The 18,955-nt window shown below is 38.2% G+C and overlaps 1 long non-coding RNA gene across 1 annotated transcript; it reads left to right on the top strand.

Moving 5' to 3' along the window:
- The first annotated feature begins 4,840 nt into the window (after positions 1 to 4,840).
- LOC137983866 (uncharacterized) lies at positions 4,841 to 10,448 on the top strand. Its single transcript, XR_011119031.1, has 4 exons — positions 4,841 to 5,247; positions 5,685 to 5,740; positions 7,194 to 7,302; positions 7,786 to 10,448. It is a non-coding gene; the product is annotated as an uncharacterized lncRNA (long non-coding RNA).
- The last annotated feature ends 8,507 nt before the right edge of the window (positions 10,449 to 18,955 follow it).

Raw genomic sequence — 18,955 nt, 5'->3', positions numbered from 1 at the left:
CGCTACCAGAGGACTATTAGTAATAGTCCTCGAGTCCTCGAGTAACAAAAAGCATGATGCTTTCTTTTGTCAATACCCCATTCGGCTTCGCCTCATGGGCTATTGACCCGCGTACCCGTAGCCTTTGCGGGATACAAGTCTAATTGTTAAATAACTTACATGGTTCACGGTCCTAGTTTGTACAGTAATTGTCACATCCCATTTTAAATAAAATGCTAAAATAATGTAATATAATAATTTTTACACACTACTTTGTCATTTTAGCTGATGACAGCCAGAGCAGTTTCTCTTTTACAAATTTGTTGACCACAAGTACGAAGTGACTTTATCCTTTGAACTGGTATAAAAACAGGCTGGTCCAAAAACATCAAGTTCTGTTCACCAAATGAGCCAAACTGGTTACTCCCAGAACATTTTCGTCCTCAAAGTATATTTCCCCCCCTCAACAACTGCAGTTGATTCTCTGGACTGGAATAAAAGAGGCTGGTCCAAACACTTCAAAAAAGGATGCACTGAATACCAGTTGACCCTCGCAATGAAAAGTACCTATCGCCTGTCTTGCAAATGAGACTGTAATGATTTAACCTTCACGCAGTGGCGAAAAAATGAACGAATCTTTCTTGGTCGGAGTAGTGTGTGAAACTTCTCAAAAATTATTTGTTGTTACATGCAATACGTTCCGAGACTTAGCAAGCCGCTGACAATCATTACCGTAGGTTTGAAATTTTCCACCAATTATATTGATTGTTAGTAATAAATACAGTAATAGACCAATAAAAATCGCTATTATAGAATGCTTGTAGCGGAAACGTGCTTTACACAACAAAGGAGACTAATGTTGCGCATGCGCCTCATCACCCCGAAAAACCCTTGAAATTCAGTCAAATTCATTCGAAACGCGGGAACATGAGAAGTGGCGGATGTAGTGCTGTCATCGTTAATATTCATCGCATGTTTCCAAAAGGACGGCACACAATGAATGCAAAAATCTTAAGTCATTTGAAAGACTTGGGCATTACCTTATCTTTATGACTGATACTGGTTCAATACAACGCGAAATACGGCGAAGGATCACAAATGAAGCGAAGATGGCGAGTCAAAAGTGTGTCGATGAATTGCAGAACTGGCAAGGAGCAGAGGATAGTTTTGCCTTCCTGGCGTTGTTTTTCCTTATTTAAGAGACTTCAACTCAGAATGGAGTGCTGTTTGATAATAAAGTAAGTCGGATTTAAATTGAAATGTGAGTTTACATTCAAAAATATGGGCAAACTGGCGTTTGAAGCGAGGACAACGGTAAATCAGCTAACAAGATGGACTCGAAAATGGCAGCCCACTGGTGAAGAACATCTCAATTCGCTATAAAGCTTCCCAACCTTGAAATTTTGAACCACATGGTCGAAGTTGAGTCGGTAATTGTTCTGGAGAAGAAATAGGGCTGATTTTGAATCTTGAAGCGAACAGATGAAGCCAAGATGCAAGGCTTTATTTTACGAGTGCTCCAGATAATTTAAATTTCCTTGGCAAAAAATATTTTAATTCCCTTTTTCGAGACTTTTGTCATAGGCCGTGATACGGGAATTCCCGCATGCTGCAGTAAGCCCAACAACCATAGAAAAGATTTGTGTAAAGAAATTGTCATTAAAAGTGGCAAGGCTCAACACAGCAGGTTTCGTGTGACACAGTGTTGTCTACAAAATGGCTCCAAATCTTGTTATGATATCATCTCGCTCTGCCCTATTGTGTCTTTGACATGGCACACTTTCACGTCTGTAAATTAAACCACTGAAAAAGCATTAAATTTGAAGCTTTTTTCAATTTGTATTTTGTCATATTGCCCTAAGCTGCGAGAGTTTCAAGTTGATGAAATGACGCGCACAAGTAATTCTAACTCGGAGAACGAGACTCAAGTCGGCATCTCATGCGTTCTCGTGGCCAAATCTTAGAAAATATTTCGTGATACGGGAATCGCCTTTAACAGCCGACACACAAATATCAGAAGAATAATTTAAATTAAACAGTTTAAATTTAAAAGTGGCAAGGCGCGCGCAAGCGACCAGCAAAGTGAGCCTATTGTCCTATTGAAATCTGCAACTTCGAGCTAGTTGTTTGTTGGAAGAACAGTCATAGGACGTCCCCTCAATGCTATCCAGTCATTGTGGATACATCAAATACTAATTTTTCGCAGAAATGTGGAGATTAACACTGATTTGCAGTTAAATTATTTATTATTTATTTATTTACAATGCACTTACACGTTTTCTTGGTATAAAATTTACCTACTCATCTCAGGCAAAGTATTATTTACATTTGTATAAAACTGCTTCAGGCGAGGGAAAAAACGAAATTATTACAGATAACGTAATTATATACACTATACCACTAATAGAAATAAATGGTATATAGTTAACTTTACTAAAAAGGAGATTGACACTGATTCATATGTAAATACATTCCAAAATGACATAACCAGGTAAAACATTTGTGAATGTAATCCATAATGTGAATACATTCAAATTAACAACAATCTCAGAGAAAGAATTATATTATATTCTTAACTTTAAGTAGTACTCAATCTACAGAACAGGATATCCCATTCAGTTGCAATATTTAGACTTATAATACCGGAGTACATACCAGCAAGTACCGGTAAGGAAATTAGTACTGAGCAAAATAGTGTTCAAAAATTGCTTTTTTAAAGTAGGATTTTAGATGTGCTGTTTTGATTATAAAGAGGAAGTCATTCCAAAAGTATTTTCCAATAATAGATAGGCAGAATTTTCTTACATTGGCTATAGCATGAAGAAATAAATACTACAAAGATGCATCCTGAGTTGAATGATTATGTTGCTCCGAAACCAGTAATATGGAAAAAATTACATGGCTTATTGCCACAAAGACAATCGTGCACAAATAAATGTGTACATTTTAGCAATATCGTGAAATTTCAATAGACCTAAGGAAACATAATGTGGGATGGGGGAACATCATGAATGATTTTAATAACTTTATTTTTTTGAATTTTATCAGCTGTGACATTGGGTTTTCATAATAACTACCCTGCAACATAGAGCCATACAGTAAATATCGCTAAATAAGTGAATAATTAACAATTATTCGCCTCAGGCTCAGTGATTATCGGTGAATATTCACAGTGACGAAGTTGAGGTGAATATTCACCGATAATCACTGAGCCTGAGGTGAATAATAATTTTGTTTTAGTATAAATATACAGGTGATTATTTCAAAAAAGAGAAGAAAAAAACATTTCAACACGAAATCATCTTGAGTTACAGTGGCAAAACGACTACTGGCAGCCATTTTGTCGGTCGAGGTGATTATCGGCTGATAATCCGAGATAGGAAGCCAATGAGAGCGCGATTTTGTATAATCACCTGTGTATTTATACTAAAAGATATTGTTCAGACAATGTTTACTGACAATGCTTAACCTTGATTATGACATTAATACATTAATTTTACTAACTTTGTTACAAATATAATGAATATGATCATGCCAGGAAAGGTGATGGCCAATATAGATATCATACCCACATATCTTAAGATTGAAACTGGTTCAAGGAATTGACCAGCTATTAAAGTTTAATGAAGGAAGTAAGTTGAAATTTACTTTCTGATGAGGATTGATGATAAGATATTTACTTTTCTTTAAATTTAAAGTTAATAAACACTTGGTAGTTCAGAGCTATTGTGAATTAGAAGTTCATCTATATATAGGGAAGATATCTGATGACAAGCATTAATGTGCCAACCACAGGAACAAAAGAACCTTTTGTTTCAACATCCAGCGAGCCTCTGGTTGGCACATTAATGACAATAGTTAAACAATAAATTATCTTCCCTACACTGTTTTGGCATGCTGCATTGCAGAGCTTTCCCCACCACATGATGTACAATTTAAACAAATATTTACAGGGTGTCAAGTGGGTAAAATGGTCAGAAAATGAGAAAATCGGGGGCTTTTTAACCTAAAAGTAGGAACAAAATAGCAGCATTTGCACGTGAATAGGAAAAGTAATGGAAATGCCTAATTGAAGTAATCATTGAGAGGTTCAAAATTATTGTCTTTAAATCAACATGAAGTACAAGCTTAGTACATTTTTCTCCAGCCACAAGCACAAAAAATACATATTTTTTTCTGAAAAGCCAGCGAATTTAAAAGGCTCAGAATAATGGGAAATAACAATAGCTGGCACATTCATCAACTACCTACAAATTACTACAGTACCCTTATTATCTACCCTCTGATTTCAATCCACGGCGATTTAGTAAATCCTCCACACACGTTGCTAATTGTAACTAGTGCATTGTAGGAACTGGCGAAGAAGGCGTTGACAACGCTGGCATTTCGTATAATGTTTCTGTGGACAAGAAGGAAAATACAATACACCAATTTTTTAAAGGACATTTAATAGGCTGCGCAGACTTATGGCTTGAGATTATAAATAAAACAAAAGGAATAGCGAATTCATCTTACCTTAGCAGACTTGACAGCAAGGCCTCGGCTGAACAACCACCTCAATCGATCTATGACAACATTTAACTCGGAAAAATCAATTGTGCATGAAGCCACGGACGAAAAATCGATCACGCAAAAGTGAAAGACTTAAAAGAAATCAGCTTCTGCCACTGAACTACCGCTATTCCGAAAGAAAAAAAGGTGTACACGTCGCTGCTGCTATAAAAATCCCCATAGCAAGTAATCGAACAAGACATCTTTGGCCGCCATTTTGTTTGTTATTTCGCTCGCGCGCGCGTGAAAAAACCTGGGTACAAGCAAAACAATCAACCAATCAGACAAAAGTCTCCTTTGTTGCTTTACACAACACTTCGACTTCGCGATCGCTTTGATTGAATCCTGTAAGGGAAAATGTCAGTGAAAAGATCTTCGAATGCCTCTGAATTCCGTCAGATCTTGAGTAGACTTAAAGAAGTCCAAGAACAGTTAGAAAGATCTGATCAATCGAGTCTTGCGAGCAAATTGTCGGACATTAATAACTCCCTCACCATAATAGAAGGAAATCAGACGGAGTTTTCAGATACAGTTGTGAAAACCTTGGACCGGACTGACATACAGGATGGCTTCAGAGCTATGGAAGAGCGTATTTATTCACTGGAAGCCAAAATGAAAAGCCGTTAGAGAGTCGAGGGATCAACTGGAAGCGAAGTGGCGTTGACATCACCGAGCTCTGCGAGAAAAAGAAAAATATCTCGCCATCCTGATTTTTCGGTAAGAAACGTAGCGGAATAATTTTACCTTTTTACGCGTTGTGATTGTCAGTGTTAACCACAGAAGCTTGATTATTATTTTTTTTTTCGTGGAATGACTTCTGTGTAGACACGTGCAAACGAATGTAAAATCTTGGGCCGTTTTCAAATTTCGTGCGCATTTTTATCACACCTTTTGATTGGTTGCTTCTGTTAAGCAGAGCTTTCCGTGAGAGAATTCTAAATAAGTTGGTGAGTCAATAGCTGTCACAGTGTGAAAACAATTTCTTTCTAAAAATATTGTCATTTGTTTTTCTAGAACATTTTTGAAGGGTTAAATACCATGTAATACACTTGAGGAAAAGCAATAGAAACTTAAAAATACTACGTAATCTGTTGTGAGCTAGAGCTAGAGCTAAGTGAAATTCTTTTTTTGTTTCTACCGTTGATCACTAACAGCACTGCATCCGTTCCAAGATGGATTAACAGGGACTTTCGTGGTGTACTGATAAGAAGTAAGTTATTCACAATTATAATACTGTCATTGTATAAGCATAAGGGGAAGGGCAGGCTTATTTTTTGACTGTTTTTAACTGACAGTCTGTGCATCATGGTGTACTGGAAAATTTGTCCAGATTTATGAATTGTGTCTTGAGGTTATATATTCTAATTTATCTGAGGAAAGACATAACACGTTTAAATAACTAGTACACTTGATTGAGATCATCTTTAGGGTTCTGCAATCCACTAATACACACTTGGCAGATAAAGGAGTGGAAACTGGATAATAAGGGGATGGGTGATACATAAATATGAAGCTTCTCACTAGGAAGTACCACATTTTTTCTCAATATTGATAATCCACATTACAAAATATTTTTGAGAATGGCACATAGGGCAAGTCTCTGTAGTTATCATATGCCTAATATGTTAAGTCCATGAAGTAGCAACAAAACAACAACAAGAAACAGAAGCAAAGTACTATTTGTTTTCTACTAGTTGGGGTACATTGTATATTTGTATGTGATAATACTTCACCAGAAGTAGTAAATATTCCCTTAGTCAAGAACTAGTCAAGCTTAAATTTAAAATTGCTCTTTTTTGGTGAATGTGTACAAATTGCAACTTAAGTGGTACCTGACAGTGGTCACATTGAATTTTTTTGTTGCATACTATAACTTATTATATACATGTAAATACCAATGAAATACCGTATGCTGTATGCTTTACAGGATTATACCGCTGAGTGTCTTTAGTTTAATAATTAAGTGTTAAGTATGGCCTGTTCAGTATTTAATTTTATAAACAATGTAGACTCTTTAATCTGGTCTCCTGTCCCCAAGTTTGTATACTTTATGGGTCAAAATTATTCAAGGAGTACTTATTTATCCATTATATTATCTTGTGTGCTTGTAAATTAAGTAATCATAATTAGTTGTTTAAAGTAGTATTGTAATAATTATAGCTAATGCCTTCATTTATTAATGTAAATTCTTCAAATTTTGTCTGCTGACCATATGCCATTTAAGCCCCCGGCTTTGGCTGCTCTCATGTACTAGAGTCTGATATGTAATAATAAAGTGGAATGAATGAAAACAAATACCAAGTGAGCTTTCGTGCAAAAACATGATATCTTCACACATGAAAAGATTACTGTTGCTGTAGTTACCGGTACATATGAAAATTGGGCCTTTCAATGCCTTTTGTGAAATGATTTAGTATTTCATTGGTGTTTATATTATAATAAATAAAATGTTACATGGCTACTTGGAGATAAGAAATTCCTCTTCTCGTGTTGAAAAATATTTCACTTGTGTTGCTGCACTCACTCGTGAAATATTTTTCAACACTCGATGAGAAATGTCATATCTCTGCGCGGCCATGTACGTTGTAATATCCTCCTATATATTATGTAGTAATATTTGTAGCCACAATGTTTAAGCTGTGATTAAACTTTTGATTTTTTAGATGCCATTTCTCAAACTTTGCCTCCAACAAAAAGAAGAGGAAACAGATGGACAATGATACATATGAGCAGTACCAGCAGGAGCAGAAAAGAAGGCAAAGAACCAAAAGGGTGAGATTTCACTTGCCTACTGTTTCAAAAATTTAAAGTAGACAGAGTAAAATAATGGTTAATGATAACCATTTCGTATCATGTCTTCATCCTTTTTGGAGGGCAAGAGGTCAATTCATAATCACTGTTGATTTTTCTAAAATACCACTAATGATTTGGTGCATACACAATGTAGTAAAAGTAGTTTTATGTACACCAGCAGCTTGCTTGAGAAGTATTTTACGTTACATTCGGATTCCTTAGAATCAGAAAAGTATGGCCAGAAAAAAAAATCGGTTTCAATGCACAGTATGATCCTTCAGTTTTGAGAATGCTTGTTGTACCCCAGTATGTTACTAACCCTAACCCTAACCCTAAACAACACATGTAGTCATGATGGCTTTCACCACTAAGAACAATTCTCTCATACATTTCGTGTGGCTTTGTATTACCTCAGTCTTTATACAGACCAAAGTTTATTGACAAAATTTCTTTGTTCCACAGTAACTGGAGACGTTTGAAGCTCTGCATTCCTACCTGATTTCATCCAATGAATCAGATGAAGAGCAAGACACACTGGTTACAAGGCCTCTTGTCTGGAGAGCAGAGGAGATATCCACTTTCCTTCATGGTTTGGATTTGTGCCGCAAAGAAAGACTGTCAAACCAGCAGAGGAGGCAGTGTGTAAACAGGAGGGTTGGCCCTCCCAGCAACAGAAGACATAATGAAGTCCCAGAGAAACTTTTCTGGGCCATTAAGTTGTAAATATTTTTTCTTAAGTCTGTATTTTTATCAAGGATGATATTAGGTTGCTTTCGATTGGGAAATCCAGATTTAGATCTTAAAATCTGGATCTTTCGGATTTCCAATCCAACACAAAATAAAACAGATTTTGTCACGGATTTCAATTGTGGGAGATCATTGTCGGGATCAATTAGTGAGATCTGTGACAAAATCTTTTTCAAATTTTGTGTTCGATTTGAAATCTGAAGATCCAGATTTTAAGATCAAAATCCGGATTTTGCAATCGAACGCACCCTCAGTCATCACTGTGACAGTAATCAAACTAGGCTGCACCTATGAGTCCACAGCAAATTGAATTAATGGCATTGTGTTGTGTTTACTACCTGGGACTGTATAATAATTATACAATCCCACATAGAGACTAAATGTTTAGGCATTTTGGTACAGTACAATTATATTGAGGTTACACTGTTCTGTGCCTTTTTGTTCTTTTGTCGTGCAGTTCACACATTCAAACATTTGGCTGACATCCTTGTTCACTTTTTTTTACTTTCATGATAAAAATGATAAAATGTATATGCAGGGTACAGTATTTGTACCAGTGATATGAAAACATCTCCATATAATTTGTTACTTAATATCTTAAGCTAGCTTGCACCAAGAAAACACTATCATATGTTAAAAGAGTGTAGCTATCAATTTGTATATAGTATAAATAAATGTTTTGGTATTGTTGTACATAATAGAAATAGGCAAGTGCCTGTTTGAGTCATTGATAATAAAACAGTGTAAGGTATACATGTATCTCATATTTTATTTCTGGGGACATAATCAGGGAGGGAGTCAAGTCCTTCTGCCAACAACATTGAATCATTTGAATTTCATTGTGAAAGTAGCGTCACAGCTACGAAATCAGAGTAAATGAAAACGTAAATACAGCCAAATTTGTAAGCTACGCCACCCAACTGATTTTAAAGTGCATGTAAAATACCAGCGAAAAGGAGAAGCCGCAAATGCAGAAAAGGCAGGAAAGTAGGTGCATTTGTGTGACAACACCGCGTTTTCCCTCAAGGCAAACACCTTGGTTTTAAGCATTAACCAACTAGTGAACGCTGAAGAACAAGCGGTTTTTTGGCGTTCTCCGCGCATTCACTGTTCGCGAAAATGCAAGAAAACTCGCTGAAAACTCCACTGAACGCGTTGTTTTGAAACTGGAAAACACCAGTAAACAATGGAAAACAACCTGTTTAGCGTGCGTTAACCGCCTGGTGAACACCAGGACAATGAGAGAAAACTCCGAGTAAACTCCAGTTAACACGCTGTTTTGCGACTGGAAAACGCCGGTAAAACAACTGGAAACAATCTGTTTTCACAACGTTAACCGCGCGGTGAACACCAGGACAATGCGAGAAAACTCCGAGTAAACTCCAGTTAACACGCTGTTTTGCGACTGGAAAACGCCGGTAAAACAACGAAAAACAATCTGTTTTCAAAGCGTTAACCAGGCGGTAAACACCTGGAAAACGGCTTGTTTTCCTGTTGTTCACCCTAATGGAAAACTGTCGGATAATGGAACGAAAACTCGAGTTCACCGGCTGGAAAACAAACAGAAAACCTTGGATTTTACGATCGGAAAACGCAAGCAAATGTTCGAAAAATGCCGCATTTTGCAATATTCACCGATCATTTTCCTAGCGGGTGAACGCTACTTTTTTTGCCGTGGGATAAATTGGCATGCCTAAAACTATAACCCTCCTTGTTCCTCGTTAATAGCCTCAATAAAGGCAAGTGACTAGACAGATCCAAATTGACTCCTTCAATATACTTACGTAGGATAATTACTGGGCAGTATTTGCTCTCTAACTTAGCGATATAAACATAGTTGCCCTCACTATATACATCCGTTTTACTCCTTGGCACAAAAATTTTAACAAAGCCATCGCAAAACGTGAGGTGTCTTGACTGCATATTAGAAAAACGAAAAAATCCTGCAAAACCGAAAAAACTTGTTGCGGTAATACGTAAGTCCTCTAGAGCTGCTTCCTCAGCGCCATGAATGTCAACAATGCTCAGTTCTAATTATGGCAGGGTCCACGGGCTTTTTCTTGTTAACTTGATTGCTCCTTTTCCTCATGGCACTCTCAATCAAGTTCTTGCAAGAAGCGTTATCCAAAGAATTGGGACTATCATCAGGAACAAAGGAATGGAGCCATTTCAGCGCAGCATGGACCAAAACCATTGCTGCCGGGGACTTAAGCTGTTGATCTAAGCCATACAGATGAAGGGCGACAACAGAAGAAGAAATGTCAACCGTAGCGCAATTTTCCTAGTTCTACACCACAGTAAAAACTTGTTTATTTCTTCACAGTAGAATTCGCCCTGGAACTAAGTAAACAATTAAATAAAGAATTGAAACCCGACCTAATAGCAGGTGGGAGCACCATCCATATATTACTTGCAATTACAACCTGCAAGAAAAAAAACTATATCACAGGATTGCGGCTCTAGCAATTGTGACACAAGCTAGCGATGCACGACAGCGATTCTAATAAGCGGCCCTATGCCTGTGACGCAAAGTCTGCAGGCAGCATCATAGTAAGAAACTACACCGACCTCCCCGGGGCCAAATAGCTCCTAAACAGAGTCCTAGCGAATAACCTGCAAAGTAAGAACTAAATAACAAAAGCGTAATAACCGCATTTAGTAAAATCCAACTAGTGGTCTTTTATCAATGCTGCGTTCTGATTGGTTGAGCTACTAGTAGGCTATTTGTTATAGCCCACTAGTAGCGAAAAGCGCCGGCTTTGAAAACCAAAACAACAATTAAAGTCTAGCTTTAACTAGCGAAAGATGTTTTGTCTCGATATTTTTTTGACCAACTACAATGATGGACAAAATTGTTGGGAAGGTAACCTCATTTTACAGATACCCCCCTCCCCCTTTTCAATGTTAGATTTTCCAGGGGGAAAAAATGGTGACTTTTCTTACCTGAAGAACTCCAACATTGAATATGGGGGAGGGGGGCCACAAGAGCATGGTATTTCCTAAATAGTTAGAAAAATTCGAATTAGGTGTGAAGTGAGCTGATGCCCGCAACCTTCCCAACAACTTTTGACCACGATTGTCTGAAAAAGGTCGAAGCGCAATAAATGCGATTTTATACACGTGGTTTCATTCCTTCAACAGAAACTCGAAAAAGTGGCAAAATATTGGCATTTCGATATGTTTCGTTCAAGTTATTGCTGAAATCAAGCTCAAATAACGTCTTCATAATTTCTTTTTTTATAATCTCGCAAATAGTAACGTGGGAATATGTATACGAAATGAATAAGAATAATTCCCGGTGAGCTGTATCATATATCTATTTGCTGTTGTTAGATATGCAATATTTGCCATAAATACGCGATAGATTTTGCTAGGATAGGTCGTAAGTGGCTTTTCATATGTTATTGAACCCTGTGTGTAGCCTCGAGGATCAGGTTACAGTGATAAAGTCAATGCTACACAGTTCTCCGAGGAAAATGTCGCTATTTTGTTCGTCTTTGGGTTCAACTAAGCGCTTAGTAGTGACCATTGTAATCCAAACTTTGTTTTTTATAGGATCGCAGACTGTAAAGTTTGGTTTTAAACACTATTTACACAGTACTCCATCGAACGAATATAAATGAGAACTTATTACTCAATTAATCTTTTAAGTTCCCGCAATAGAAGGGAGTACTGTTCAAAATGAAGGAATTTCTTTATTCCAAGGGACAAATTCACAATCAGTTACTTTGCAGTATTAAATTCTATCCATAACCATTCAAGTTGTATCGAAACGTACCTCACTGGCCTCGAAAATTCCCACATACTTGTGGAGTACTGTGTGGAGTACTGTGTGAAACACCGTTTTGTAGTCATATATTAACAATTATACGTCAATAGGTCGCCATTCACTCCCGCTACATCACCTGAAGGCCATCTAAAAATACATTTACTTATTAATAAGCCGGGAAAAAAGTAGAACAACAACAAATTTTCAGTTCCAAGCGCATGGTTTACATATCTTGGTGAGGTTTGAATTAGGCAAAAATATTACCATTGTGGGAGTAACACAAAGAACAATACGTAGACCAATAACAGGTCACTTGTCTTCTAAATATTCTGTATATTTTGCACGAATTGTACCTCTAGATACCAAATTTACGCTGCAATACGTTTTTAAGTGGTGAATTCCATGAAACAGAAGGGCAATTTTACGGAGAAAGGACTTTCAATGCGCATTGTTGTACCGGTCCTAAGATACTGTTGTCACGCAATATTGTGTCACGGAAAACCACTCCTCGGAGTGAGCACATAGGTGGCTTTAGCAAATTCCATGTTCTGAGAATGGTGCCCAAAAGCAACGAAAATAAAGATAATCCATGGAACCATAATTATGGAGAATAAAAACTGCATATCTTCCGTAAATTTTGTGTTATAAGCCAAAAACTGTTTACAGTTGTCTTCAGACAATGATGGACAAAATTGTTGGGAAGGTAACTTCATTTTACAGATACCCCCCTCCCCCTTTTCAATGTTGGATTTTCCAGGGGGAAAAATGGCGACTTTTCTTACCTGAAGAACTCCAACATTGAATATGGGGGAGGGGGGCCACAAGAGCATGGTATTTCCTAAATAGTTAGAAAAATTCGAATTAGGTGTGAAGTGAGCTGATGCCCGTAACCTTCCCAACAACTTTTGACCACGATTGTAGTTGGATTTTACTAAAACAACGAGAAGCTCCAAAAAGCTTACACTGGGCTGCCTGTGGTACGCGTTACACAAAGAACTGCAGCGTTCCAGTTAATTTTTTCAAGTGGGGCGTCATTAAGACCATTTGAGGGGTCACCCACATGTCGCGCCAGCAGACGCCCTTTGGCTCACACTTTTAATTATTTAGTAATGGCCTGTCCCATTTTAAGGTCTTTTAGTCTTTTAAGCTTTCGTAATAAATTCAGTTTAAAGATAACAAAACACGCTCTTGAATAAAATTCACTCGTTTCTTCTTTAAATAAATAGTCTGCAAAAAACTAACTGCAAATTGCTCTGACGGACGTTTTCCAGCATGTCTAGCAGTTGGATTAAGCAAACGTTTATTGCACATACAAGAAAGGACTAAAGGTGTTGTTTCCGCTTCATAATGTGACGGTCTAATCTGATGCCAGGTCAAAACATTGTTTGGCTTTGCGTTTGCACCAGAAAATTAAAAGGCAAGCCAAGAGACAGATGAAGAAAAAAAATAACATAGTGTTTATATATAACTATGAATCGAATTCTCATTGAAAGATCTTAAAAACACGAACATTTTTGCAGTCTCTAACGTTTTGTCAAAAGGAAGAAATTGATCACGTGCTAGGCAACCGTAAAGGTGCACGTGATCACCCCGTGTCAACCGAATGAACTACGGGAAAGAATGTTTCAGAGTAGAACAACTTACTTTTTAGCGAAGAAACTTCCGTCGTTAGTTAATTTTGTTGTAATATTTAACTGAATATTTAGATTTCTTCTGTCGGGCCAGGAAGCCTTCTTTGTCGGGTTCTTGAGAAACGTATCTTTTTTTACTTCAGGGTGAACTATTTACACAATCGAGAGGTTGAGTGACCGTGTAATTGAAAATCTAAACATCTATGAGATACTTATTTATTTATTTATAACAACTTTATTTGCAAAGAACATCGCAAAAAGGGTGCTGCCAGGGAAGAACTGAATCCTCATATACGGCAACCCCAAAAACAGACTTGCGAATTACCGCAAATCACAATGCTGACAAGCACAAAAGCAGAAGAAATGGTTAAGTAAATATGAAGTTTGTTACTATCTGAATACATTTGGGTCAGAGTATTAAAAAGGGATATATTGTCACGAAAATTATGTAATTTCATGACACTCAAAATTCGCAAGAAGCGCGAGTTTCATGTACACAATCTTCGCACAAGCAAGGCGCAGCAATAAAATAGCCCATTCCGAGTTCTGGCCTGCCTTATCTTCAAAGCGAGTCTAAGTGCGAAGTTTTTGTTATGAAAATTAGTTTTCATTGATATGTAAATTAGAACTAATTACCATTACAAAAACTTAGCACTTAGACTCGCTTTGAAGAGGAGGCAGACTAGAACTCGGAAATGGCCTATTGGATTAACCAGGAAGATAAAAGAATATTGTTGGCTTCCCAAATAAATTTCATCTTGCACTACAATGACAAAATCATTTGTCAGAGAAATAAAATTCCTTTCTCCTCGTGTATCATATTTCAACGCACGTATGCAAATTTGTTAACTCATTTTCAACCCGATTCCCGGGAAAAATAAATAGTATTAGCAAAAATATTATTTCTCGTCAAGTGTTGCATCTTTTATGTTCAAATAACAGCTAGAAATAAAGATTTTTTAACGATCTGTCCGTCGACTTCCTGGGAGAATACTCTCTAGAGAGTAAAGGAACTTCCGACGTTAAATAAGATGTACCTTTACCTAGATATTTTTTTCATAATTTAATATTATCTGTCAAAAATTGCATAACAGTCAAATCATAAAAATAGCAACGAACGCGACAAATTTAGTCGCATTACCTCTTCGTCGAATTCTAATGCTTAACACAGGAATTTTTAGTTATTGTGAAAATCTTTCTATATTTATTAGCAATCATCCTTTCAAATTTCAGAGAAAGCGACTGGTCTGCGAATATTTTACGAGTTTTTTCCAATGGGATGTCAAAAGGCCAAGTGGATGTTATTGCCAACGAGTCAGGCCTTCTGAAGACAGAAGGCCTGGCGAGGCGGCAGCTTATAGAGCCGCGAGAAGATTTTTAGGCGGACGAAATCTCAGAAGCGCTTCAAATTTAATTGTAATGTAGACCAAAAGCTGTAATGTAGACCAAAGCGATCAAATATTGACCGTAGCGATAACCAATGAGAGTGCCGCACGAGTACGCCGCGTGATGTTTGCAGCCGCCAGATCACGCAAGCTTGGCTCGTTGGCACTTTAGCGACAGCTATAACTAGTATACATAATCGGGCAAGTTGCGCGTGTGACCCGTTATAAAAATTTTTTCACAAAATGTTCCCGAATCGTCAAGTATCACCACAGAAGAAACGAAAGTCATTCTAAAAGCTTATTTTACGCAAAAAGTAGGTTCTGGAGGTAATTTTGAGTGTGGAAATCAAGTTTACAGCAGACGACAAATGCAAACTTACGAGCCATGGTATATTTAATTAAGTTAACACAACAGAAAGAGTCGCTTACGTTATACTTTGACACGAAAATGCTTTACTATTGCCTTAAAAACTATCCAGTTAAGCTCGCATATTACACATGATGAGTTCATAAAAGCCACCATTTTCCATTGAAATGCTTATTGAAACAAACAACATATGTGCTATAAGAGGCAAAAAACCCTTCCTATTTCATTTAATACGTGCGTGAAGACCAGAAACTCAATCGTGTCAAATTACACTCCGTGTCAAAAACGCAACAAGGTAAATAAATTTCCCTCGAGTGTTTAGCATCAAACCCTTTACTGAAAAACCCTTTATTTGAATTATCAAGCAAAAAATGGGCAACAAGCTTTCTTTCAAATAATTTTTGACTAACGGGAATTTGTGAAATTTCCAATTGTTAGGAGAAGACTGTGCAGAATTGAGTACAGATCCAAGTCTCTGTTTTGTTAAACCCATAAGTTACTAGAGAATTTTCCATTTGATTTCAGCGTTGTACAAAACTCCACACTCGTACAATATTAGAACTACATCTCACTTTGATTACGGCTCGACGGGCGACAGATTGTTGTCGAAGTCCATTACTCGTCGCTTTTAAGATTCCAGATATTTTTTTCAGCGCCTTCCTTGTTCAGTATCCAATTGACTTTCCATTATTAAGCTCCATAAGGGTATATTTTGCTTAAAAATCCACTAAAACGCCATTCGCGTTACATGACTTTCTACGCCATTGCCGGTTGCGTTAATCATTCTGCTGTGTCCACCAGAGAAATCTACGCATTTCCCACTACCCTCTCGATCCTAAGACAATACGCCCAGAAGGCTCTATGCATAAAGACACCACTTAGCAGGGGAGTGACAGGCAAGACTTTTACCGACACGGAAAATAACAAAAAAACCCACGAAATGAAACCGAGATTCCGACTGGGTTTGGCAACCCAGTAATTATTCCTCTCGCCCTCATGGCCTCTGAGTCAACAGCCCATTCGGCCTTCGGCCTCATGGGTTATTGACTCAGAGCCCATTCGGGCTCGAGGAATAATTGTTAAATATACCCCAAACGCAACTTGCTCTAGTAGATCATTTAAACCCGCAAAGGTTCCACAAAGTACATCCAAACGAATATAAAGTATAGTAAATGACCAGTGTCATTTACCCTGTACACAGCTGTCCATGCCACTAATTACCAGTGTCAAATCCTGCAATTACCGGCACTAATACGTAGCTCAGAAACCTACTCTAAGGGCTAAAATGCTGGATAATCGCTACAAAAATTCGAATCTAAGCGCGACAACGTCGCCTGTAAAACGAGGAGAACAAATTAATGAATTTAAATTTCTTCCCACGGTGAGAGGTTAAGATGCACTCAGCGTAAAGCATCCTTTAATGAACTACCGATATTTGCTTGTTAGGAGAAGCCAAAAACTGGACGAGGTCCATGATACGACTCAGTACAAGGGTCGCCATCGCTTTCTGTAGGCTCAGATAATGGATAACGCGGGAAAAAAGAAAAACTGGACAAACCATTAAACAATTCTTGGAACTTAACTCTTGGGCAAACAAGTCAATCCCTGACGCACCCCGATTCCAGAAACGCGAAACGAATCTAGGTAGCTTCGCTATATAATAAGTAGCAAAATAGTCAACTGTATGCGATCCCCATAACTCTTCTAAACTTAGAAAGAGATTATGCGTTATTTACCAATCATCAAATTCTAAAAGAAGACTGATGTAATCGGCCTTCTCGTTTTCAGTTCGTGGGATCCACTGCACCTCTAACCGAATACTGTGCTTCGCGCAAAACTGAAAAATCTTAATAGCAAGCCTGTGCAAATCCAGTTTTATGCTTCTAACTTCAAGGATTTTAGTCGCCGTCTGGCTATCAGTGAACCCCTTGACAAGTGAACCTTCCAAAACTGGCGCATAAGACTCTAGAGCACCCTGTAGCACTGGCATCGGAGTAAGCGAAACGCTGTAGCTTATTAAAGAGAAAACAATCGCCCACTTTGATAGAATTTAGATTGTTTTCCAAAAATTTAACTCCTCAGTGTAATAGGGATCCATCTTAACTTTCGAGTCCCAGTGCTACGCGCTTAAAGTAGACATATTGCAATGCCTAGTCGAGATCCTGTAAATGTTCCCGGAAACAGGCGCTGTAGAAATTATCTGTCCTGTAAAAGAGGCCAACTTTCTGACAGAAAGAACAAACTCAAAGTCGATAATACTGTCAATGGTACTAGTTATTTTGGCAACCCTCCTATCGACAATTTCAATGGTTCCACGAGCGCTATCCCAAGTAATACCCAACCAAGCAAGCCTATGGCAAGGTATCCACACTGACTTATCCTCGTCAGTGACGAAACGCGCCTTTGGAAGGTCAGTTCTAACAGCATCCGCGACAATACTGCACACTTGAGAATCCATTTCAATACCCCATCCGTCGTCAAGAAAAACAACAAGGCAAATGCCTTAAAATCTCCAAATCTTCTCAAGAGGCTTAAGAATTTTTGTGAACACGTGAGGAGCAGACGATAATCCGAAAGGTAAAACTGTAAACACATAGAACTCCACTTGATGGGAATTGGAATGCTTCCAGGAAAAACCAAGGTATGTTTGATGGCCCTCAAAAATTTTAAAATGGTGGTACCCACTTTAGTACACCAAGCTTTTGTTTCTTAAAGGAAGCTGTGTTGACCATATCGCAAACGCTGTAGTGGTCACAAATTATTGGATGCACCAGCTGCAGGGATTCCGAGACAGTTTCTCTTGTCTGATTTCATTTCTTCAATGGCGGCTGCAGCGTCTCTGTCCATGTCATCTAATCCTTCTGCAGGTGGTTCTTCATTCACTGCTGGTTGTTGGCAGACCTTAGCGGCAATTCGTGAAAAGAACGACGACACATGGAGTTGGGTAAGGAATTTTGACGCAGAGAAAAGACGCTTGTCATTCATGTCGCGAGCACCTCTCGTGCAACGACATCTGCATCTTGTTTCAGTCCAGCTTCTTGGCTGATATTAAATTTGGACGTCAAGAAATCCTTCTGGGCCGTGTTTAACCGGTATGGCTTCTTTGCCACCTTGTAGGCCTGACCTTCTTTCTGAGGGGTCGTTCTTGTCGCTGTAGTATCAGGGGCTGGATGCAATGTCGGCATAACGCCTGCCCCCTCCATCAACCTCACGTTATATCCCTGTCTGGCTTGGTCACGGAGTGTGCTTCTCTCATCTTTCTTTAAGCACTGCCTCATGCAACCTTCCTTTGGGCAGTTGTATACTGAGAGCACTTGCGCAGTTGCTGATTCAAGGATGGACGTCATCCATGGTATCCGTTTCTTCTGGTTTGGTCGCCATAGGATGATGGCAAAGCTTGCCAACTGATTTAAACTTCCCTGCTGAAAACTTCTCCTGCAGCCATTTAAAGCGTTGGTCTAAAAAATAACATGACACCATCGTTATAATGCCTTCTGAATGTTGCAATTCAATTGCATGACGTCCCGCTCTCTCTATCGCGCAAATTAGCTATTGAATACAGTCTACTTATCGTAGACCAAGAAATAAACTTTGTCTTAGAAACTTTGTTAAAGCACTTTACACTGAATGCAATGCACCACGAAATAGCTGGATTTTGCAAGAATGAGCCTCACCTCTCTCGTCTTTCACGACGATTAGTTTTTCGCCTATTCTGTATGCTCGTCTGGCTCGA

The sequence above is a fragment of the Montipora foliosa genome, chromosome 13, assembly GCF_036669935.1.
Source record: "Montipora foliosa isolate CH-2021 chromosome 13, ASM3666993v2, whole genome shotgun sequence".
NCBI lineage: Eukaryota > Metazoa > Cnidaria > Anthozoa > Scleractinia > Acroporidae > Montipora > Montipora foliosa.
Note: the sequence above shows the minus strand (reverse complement) of the source record. Positions and strands in the feature narration are given on the sequence as shown.